The sequence below is a fragment of the Neofelis nebulosa genome, chromosome 13 (genome assembly GCF_028018385.1).
Source record: "Neofelis nebulosa isolate mNeoNeb1 chromosome 13, mNeoNeb1.pri, whole genome shotgun sequence".
Lineage (NCBI taxonomy): Eukaryota > Metazoa > Chordata > Mammalia > Carnivora > Felidae > Neofelis > Neofelis nebulosa.
Genome location: NC_080794.1, coordinates 72,239,190 through 72,247,688, shown reverse-complemented (window position 1 = coordinate 72,247,688; position 8,499 = coordinate 72,239,190).

Sequence of the window (8,499 nt, the reverse complement as noted above, 5' to 3'; positions counted from 1 at the left end):
CTGAGGAAGAGGGGGCGGGTCCCCCTCCCCCAGTGGAGAGGTCAACACCAGAAAGCCAAGGGCTTTGTACCCAACTTTACTGATGCCACCTCTGCCACCATTGGCCAATGATGTACAATGTCGGCCATCTGATTGAGAATGGATTGGGGGTGTGTGTGTGCATGGGCGCTTGTGTGTGAGTTTAGGGACTCAGGCTGGGATGAGAAAAGAAATGGAATGGGGGTTTGATCCTCTTTGATCTAACCCTAACGGTGCTCACAGAGATGAAGAGACATCTTCATCTAATATTACAAATTATTATAATAAAATAATGGAAAGTGCCCCAAAAGGAGTAATACGAGTATTGTGGGAACCGGGCAGAGAAGGGAATGAATGACTAATAACTCTGTGTGGGGGGAGGGGGAGGGGAGGGCTCGCAGGATGATTAGTTGATGACCCACCACAGACCAGCATGGAAAACAGTAATTTCATCTTCACAACAGTGTTGCAAAAGGAGGTATTCTTTTTATGTGGATGAATGTGGATCTCAGGAAGATCGGTTGTATATCCAGGATCAGACAGCACAACTTGGACGCAGCTCTGTCCAACTCTGAAATACGAGGTGTGATTTCCCCCTAGGATTCATTTGGCTGTAATCTTGGGTGAGTCACTTCCCCTCAGGTTCCTCACCCGTGAAAGCAGGGTTGGGCCCCCTGTGTGGTACAGATCTCCTCCCCAGCCCAGAGCAGGGAGGGGCCAACAAAGATCTCATGTGCAGAATCGCCTTCCTGAAAGAAAGGAGGATCCTGCCTTCTGAGAGGGCCCTTTGCCTTCCCAGGACCTGTCATCACCAGACAGGATACCCCCTATGCCCCGCCAGGCTTTTGAGCTACGACTCTCAGACCTCAACAGGAGGCGAGCATGGCCATTCCAAAGTTGGGAATACTTCAGTGAGTCCCAGGGAAACAGGGTATTTCTCTTTCTGATTTCGTGCTTTGACTCCTGATCTCCCATCTCTGTTAGAAAATTTACTGCTCCTCAGTGCAGTGTGGGATAGAGGATGTCTTCTTTATTAGCAGTTAAAAGATCTTCTTTTTGGCCACTGGTGGCCCCAGCAGCCCAGGGTGGTCACAAAATAAATGGGCCGGGAGGAAGACAGCAAGGCGGGGGTCCTCTCGGGGAAGCCCCGGGAGGACCACACATCAGGCTTAACCTCCCATAGCGTAAATGCAAACACAAGGAAAATCATCCCTGGGTGGTGTCAAATCCCTGGCTCAAGGCTGTTGGGAAGAGAAAAGACACCCCCTCATGTCCCTGGAAGCTAACAGGTCACCAGAAATCCTCTCCTGCCGCAAAGCCGTGCCCAAATCCCACCCCAGGAACAGGGCCGCACATGGGCCCCCAGAGTGTCCTACCACAAGCACAGAGCAAAGGATGTGGAGACTGATCATCCCCTTCCTGGGGCAGCAGCCATGGACAGAGCCCAGGGTCACAAAGGTCTCCAGGGGGCCACTCCAGCAACAGCCCCAGTAACAGTTAACCTCCAGTAATAGAGGTGTTACTGCTTGGGTGCTGCACATGAGCTCTGCGGGGGGGGGGGGGGGGGGGGGGGGGACACTGGTGGCCGAGCCCTAGCCTTTGGTCCATAGTTATTTGTCCAGTCTTCCCAGCCAGCCTGCCAGCTCTAGGGGACACTGTGTGATGTTTTGCCACTCAGAATGACCAAGTGTTTTAGACCAAATATTTCCCACCTGTGGAAATAGGCAGACCAGCTCTGCCTATTCTCAAACCACGAGACGCAAAGCAAAGCACATTCGTCCGATTCTCCATACAGGTCAGGAGAGCTTTGGCTTCTATTAGTAACAGGAGCAAAGGCTTGCTAGACACTTTTGTATGAGTTGTCTTATTTATTTCTTAAAGTAACCCGGTGTGGTGGATACCCGTTATTATTCCTTTTTTACAGATGAACAAACTGAGGCTTAGCGTAGTAAGTGGTGAAGCACGATCAGTACCAAGGCCATTTGGCTCCTGAGCCTGGGCTCTGGACCACCCACCGAGGGGCAGATCCTGGGCTCCTCCCAGAGTTAGGAAAAATCCATCACGCCTTCCATCCGACGATGACCAGCCAGTGCGAAGTGTTCAGGGGTCCTCTCCCTCTTGGGAAAAGAGGAAGCAGTTACTCCAGAAATCATGGGGCACATGTTAATGGGTGGGGCGGGGAGAGCTGGACTGGGTGGGGGAGGGGAGAACACATGTTTAGCACCAGGAGGCCACTTGGGATCCAGCCACCTTGGCTTGGCAGCCTCTGTAGACCCCTGGATGCTAATCCCACTCAGAGCGTAGGTCCCGGGCCTTTCCCTTGGCAACTTGCTCTCCTCCTGCAACTTATTCTGAGCTAAGTGTTCTTATGGGCTGTTGGCTGACCCTAAGTCCCCTGTTTCCTCCTTTCAGTCACAAACATTTTCACGGGGCCTTTTAGAAGTAAAGATGTGAAGTGTTGGGGATTTGTGGCACCACAGGAGGTCTGAGGGAAGATCTCAGATTGAACCCTTCAGGTTGCCACCCAGCCTGGGGATCCTCATATTCAAGGGGCAGAAAAGAACCTTGTGGGATGTGGCCAAGATATGGAAACAACCCTAGAGTCGTAGACAGAGTAGATAAAGAAAATGTGTTGTATTTTGTGGCTGCATGTATTATATATATATATACACATATATATGTGTATATATATATATATGCACATATATATAGTTTATATATATATAATGTGTATATATACACATATATACACATATATATGTGTATATATATAGTTTATATATATGTGTATATATACACATATATAATGTATATATATAATGTATATATGTATATATACATATATATAATGTCTACAATGTATATATGTATCTATACATATATAAGGTATACAATGTATGTATATATACATATATACAATGTATATATATGTATAGATACATATATATAATGTATACAATGTATACATTATATATAATGTATACAATGTATATATGTATCTATACATATATATAATGCATATATGTATATATACATATGTATATTATATATACATAGTTATTATATATATTATTTGTATATAAGCACATACACATACAGAATGGAATATTAGTCAGCCTTCAAAAAGAAGGAAATCCTGCTTTTTGAGACAACATGGATGAATCTGGAGGACATCATGCTAAATTGAAATAAGCCAGACAAAGACAAAGAGTCCATGGTCTCACTGACATGTGGAATCTTAAAAGCCAAACCCCTAGTAACAGAGAGTAAGCTGGTGGTTACCAGGGCTGGAGCAGGCACAGGAGATGGGGGAGGTTAGTCAAAAGGTACAGACTTTCAGCTATAAAATGCATATGTTCTGGAGACCTAACGTATAGCGTGGCGATTAGAGTTGATAATACCGAATCCTGTATTTGAAATGTGCTAAGAGAGCAGAGCTCAGGAGGTCTCACCACACCCCCACACAGAGAGAAGTGTGTGAGGTGATGGATACGTTAATTGGCTTGATTGCGGTTGTCATTTCACAGTGCACATGTGTATCAAAACATCGAGCTGTACCCCTGCGATATCTACAGTTCACATTTGTCAATCGTACCTCAATAAAGCCGGAAGGAAAAAAAGTGGCATCTGCCTGAAGAACCATCCCAAACAAGAGATTAGAGAGTGGGACTGGGGACGGCAGGGAGAGGGCCTGGATACACTCCCCGGGCAGGCGCACGTCCGCCTAAGCTAGGAAAGCACGGAAGACTGTTTTCTTGTTGTTGCCGTTAATTTTCTCACAGGGGTTTCCTGAGGATGGGGTCAAGCATGATGCCACGCGCTCTCCTGTCCATGGGCTAAAGTAAACCTCCTGACCACCTGGGGAGTAGATCCCTGCAGTTAATTAGTGTCCCGACACCACAGATGAGAAATTAGGCTCAGCAGAGTTAAGTAACTGGTTGAATGTGGCTGAGTTAGCATGTGGGAGAGCTGAGGTTCCTGCCCACATCTGGCTGCAAAGTCCACACTCTTAACCATTAAGTGCATCCTCTCCCCCACCCTTGAGAAGGATTGGTGAGCTCCCCATTCCCAGAGGTATGCAAGGGATGCTGTCACTTGCCTGATCACAGGAGTCACCCGAGATGCTCCTCAACCTCCAGTGGACCAGGCCTCACCCCAGAACCACAGCTGAATCTCTGGGGAGGGCCCCAGAGCCTGTGTTTGGGAATGTGGAAGCTGGCTTTACGGGAGTCCTTCCCTGAAAGGAGGCTGGACCAGATGTCCTCTCAGGGTTCCCAACTTCTGTGTGGCCTGAGATTCTGTGATTCTATTTTTAGGGCAGGTCTTTCCTGAATCGATGTGTCAGACTTTCTGGCACCTTCTGATGGCTCCAGGGCACCTGAGCTGTCTTCAGAGCTGCCCTGATGCTCCAGAGATATGTGTGTGGAGCAGGGCTGGGAAGAGCCCGGGGGCGGGGTGCAGGAGGCAGTAGAGGGAAGCCACATTCGCTGAGTGGGAGGGGACAAAATGAGGTGAAGAAAGCAATGGCTGATCCTCTCCACCCGGAGGCCAACAGCAGGGAGGCTGGTCTTTGTTACCGCCCTTCCTTGCAGAAAAGTTATCCCTTATCAGAGAGTATGGACGGACAGAAGGAGGTTTCCATGGGCTATTTTCCCCACTGCTTTGGGGGGATGGAAGGTGGCTTTTGGAGAAAGGATAGAGGAGATGCTGTAGGGAACCCCCACTGGTCCCAAACGGTGGCAGTGGTTGTGGAGCCTTCAGGAGTGCCCATGCTTCTTCCGTGTCGGGCACTGTGCTGAGTCCCTGCATGCGGCCTCTCAAGCCATCCTCACGAAAGTCCCAGGAGCACGGCCACTGCTGCCATTTGCCAGAAGAGTTAATAAGGGAGTCAATTAGGGAGTGAGGTTACTTGTCTCCAGCCCCACATTGACTAGCAGAGCCTTCAGATCTCCTCAATGGTGAGGCCACACTCCAACCAGCTCCCAGAGGACTTCAGTGTTTATTTATTTATTTTTTTCTTTTGAGAGGGAGAGAGAGGGGGAGAAGAGCAGAGGGGGCAGGGGGGGGAGAGAGAAAGAGAGAGAGAATGAATCTCAAGCAGACTCTATGCTCTGTGCAGAACCCGACACGAAGCCCCATGTGGGGATTGATCCCACGACCCTGGGATCATGACCTGAGCCAAAATCAAGAGTCAGACACTCAACCGACTGAGCCACCCAGGCACCCCTAGTGATTCTTAACTTCATTTTGTATTATTGACTTTTGTTGACAATGTGCCCAAAGCTATTATTTTGTCCTAACAGCTAATGATCAATGATATTCATTATTTACCTAATCCTGCTCTGTGTGCTTTACATGTACTGATCCATTTAGTCCTGGCAACAACCCTACAGGGTATTATCATTATCCCCATTTAGCAGGTGAGAAAACAGAGCCTTGAAAAGGTTGAGTATCTTGTGCCAAAGGCTGTAAACTGGTATAACCAAGTTTCAATCTCAGTGTTTGACTCTGAAGTTTACACTATTAACCATTATTCTACACTGCCTTATTCCAGAGAAGTACAGACTTTGCCCGCCCCCAACCCTCTATACAGGGAATTTGGGGCTCTCCTGAAATCCTCTTTTGGGGTCTGGCTCTCGGTTAACAATACCTAAGGTTCAATTTAAAAAAAAAAATCAAAACTTGGGCGCCTGGGTGGCTCCGTCGGTTAAGCGTCTGACTTTGGCTCAGGTCATGATCTCACTGTTCGTGATTTCGAGCCCCACGTGGGGCTCTGTGCTGACAGCTCGGAGCCTGGAGCCTGCTTTGGATTCTGTGTCTCCCTCTCTCTCTCTGCCCCTCCCTCCCTCATGCTCTGTCTCTCTCTCAAAAAAAACCAAAACACCTAAAAAAAAACTCAACGATTTGGCTTTATGCTTCCAGGAAGACCATGTACTGGAAGACAGGAGTGAAGGCCTAGGGCCTTTGGCCAGGCTGCTCTGAAGCTTGCCTTTGCCCCTTTGCCGATTCTAGATTCTGGGGTCTCCCCCAAGGCTGGGGAGAGGTCACGTCCTGCTGTGCTTCGCTTTCTGAATGACCATGCCATTGGGCAGCTCTGTCTCCTCCCTGGTCCCTTGCCCTGAAGTTACTGGGCTTGTATTTGCCTTTCTGGTAAGATGTGATCCAGGGGTCCGGTCCGGGGTGGGGTGGGGGTGGGGTGGGTATCTGGGAGTGCAGCAGGTGGAGGAAATACTGTAACTAGATCACAGGTGTCTGCAATTTTTGTTTACATCACAATCACCTGTTCAAGAGCAGATCGCTGGGACCCACCTCCAAGGATTCTGATTAAATTTGTCTGAGGTGGGTTTTTTTTAATATTCTTTTCTTTTAAATTTTATTCAAATTCAAGTTAGTTAACATATAGTGTAATAAGTGTTTCAGGAGTAGAATTTAGTGATCCATCACTTATATAGAACACCCAGTGCTCATCACAGTAAGTATTCTCAATACCCCTCCCCCATTTAGCCTAGCCACCCAACACCCCTCCAGCAACCCTCAGTTTGTTCTCTGTATTTAAGAGTCTCTTATGGTTTGCCTGCCTCTCTGTTGTTATCTCATTTTTCTTTTCCTTTCCTTATGTTCATCTGTTTTGTTTCTTAAATTCCACATATGAGTGAAATCATATGATACTTGTCTTTCTCGGACTGACTTATTTCACTTAGCGTAATACCCTCTAGTTCCATCCACGTTGTTGCAAATGGCAAGATTTCATTCTTTTTAGGCCTCAGGAGTTTAATAAAGGCCCATTGACAAAGGCTGACCAAGGTCAGAGTCCACATTATCCGCCCAGCCCGCAGTTGTAATCAAGAGAAGGACTCTCGGTGAATTCTATTCGTGCCTGGGGCAGTGGCACAGGTGTGGAATCCCAGAGGGACAGGGCAAGGGCTCCTGGGCTTGGATCCTGAGCAGGACGAAAGGAGAGGGAGTCCCTAGAACTTCTTTACACCTGCTCCTCCCTGATTCTGAGCAGTGGCCTGTCCTTCCCCTCTCCCCTGCCTCCACTTACCGGCCTTCACCCAGCCTCTCCTGAGTCTCTGCTCTGAGCTTTTCGAGCTGCTGGGGGATGCAAGACTGAATTTGATAGGGCAAGACATAGTTCCTGGCCTCAAGGGACCCAGAGTCTAGTTGAGAAGGTAGACAAGCCAAGCGAGAAATGTCAATGAACCTGGGACATTGAAACCAGGGGACTGTGGGAGCACAGAGCACAGCCCAGGGGGCAGGAAAGAGGGTGTGGGGGAGGGAGGTGGTTCCGAGTGAGAGGCCACAGTGGCGGGGAACCTACCAGTAGGGTGACTAACCCACCAGTTTGCCAGGGATGAGGGGGGTTTCACTTTCAGTGAAAGTCCTGGGCAGACCCTACAGGGAGGGCAGGTTGAGGTCACCTTCGGAAGGACCTGAGAGCTTCCCCGAGGCACAGAAGAATCCTTCAAGACACCAGACTCTCTCTCCAGCAGACAGGAGGTGAAAGATAGCTGGGGAGTCTGGAGGTTTGGGACCCACTTCTGAATACTCTGGCCTCTTTCACAAACCTTGAAAGGTCCATTGAAAGACAGAGGGCTGGACCAGATCACCTCAAGTTTCAAGTAAACAGATGAATTACACTCTATGACGCCGTAGGAGGAATGGCAACCAAATTCCTTCTTAATTGAGCTCTTCCTGTGCGACAGGACTGTGGTCAAGTGTCTAAGAGAGACGGTCTTATTTATTCCCCGTAACTTCCCTCCGAGGCAGATTTCATTACTCCCATTGGACGGATGAGAAGACAGAGGCACAGAGGGAGCAGATCATCAGCCCCTTAACTGAGGAATAAATAAAGATCCACGGAATATTTTCTCTAATTGGTTGATGTGAAACACCCCAACATTTTAAACAATGCTCACCTGTCACAGAATGTAGAACCAGAAATGAGGAAATGACTTAAGTCAAGGCACAACATTAAAAAAAAAAAAAAAAGACAAATCCAGCAGAGGGGGTCAAAATGAATCTTAGTGTTTTAAGTTGCATCCTGAATGTCTAAGGTGAACCAAGAAGCTAGAGCCTCCGCAAGCCTATTTTCCCAGGTGGAAAGGTGCTTTCTGGTTGGAGAGGAAAAGTAGCATTTGAAAAAAGAATGAAATATCAGTTGCATTTCTGGAACACGGTGAATAACAAAGGGGGCCTCTGTTGTTCTCTGGGTCCGGCAAGGTGACACTGCTAATCCTAAAATCTATCCCGCAACCACCCGGCCAGGGAGAGGCCCCTGTCCCCCAAGCCCTCACCAGATAGTCACACAGGCTCAGTCGGAAGACGAGGGTAACCTTCCCTTGGTAGTGGCCCTTCTTTCTGGAAGGAGGGCTCACAGCAGCGTTTTCCAAACTTTCTGACTACAACCCTCGGTAAGAAATACATTTTCTGTCACGACCCAGCACAGACTTGTGTGTATATATGTTTCAGAAAACAATA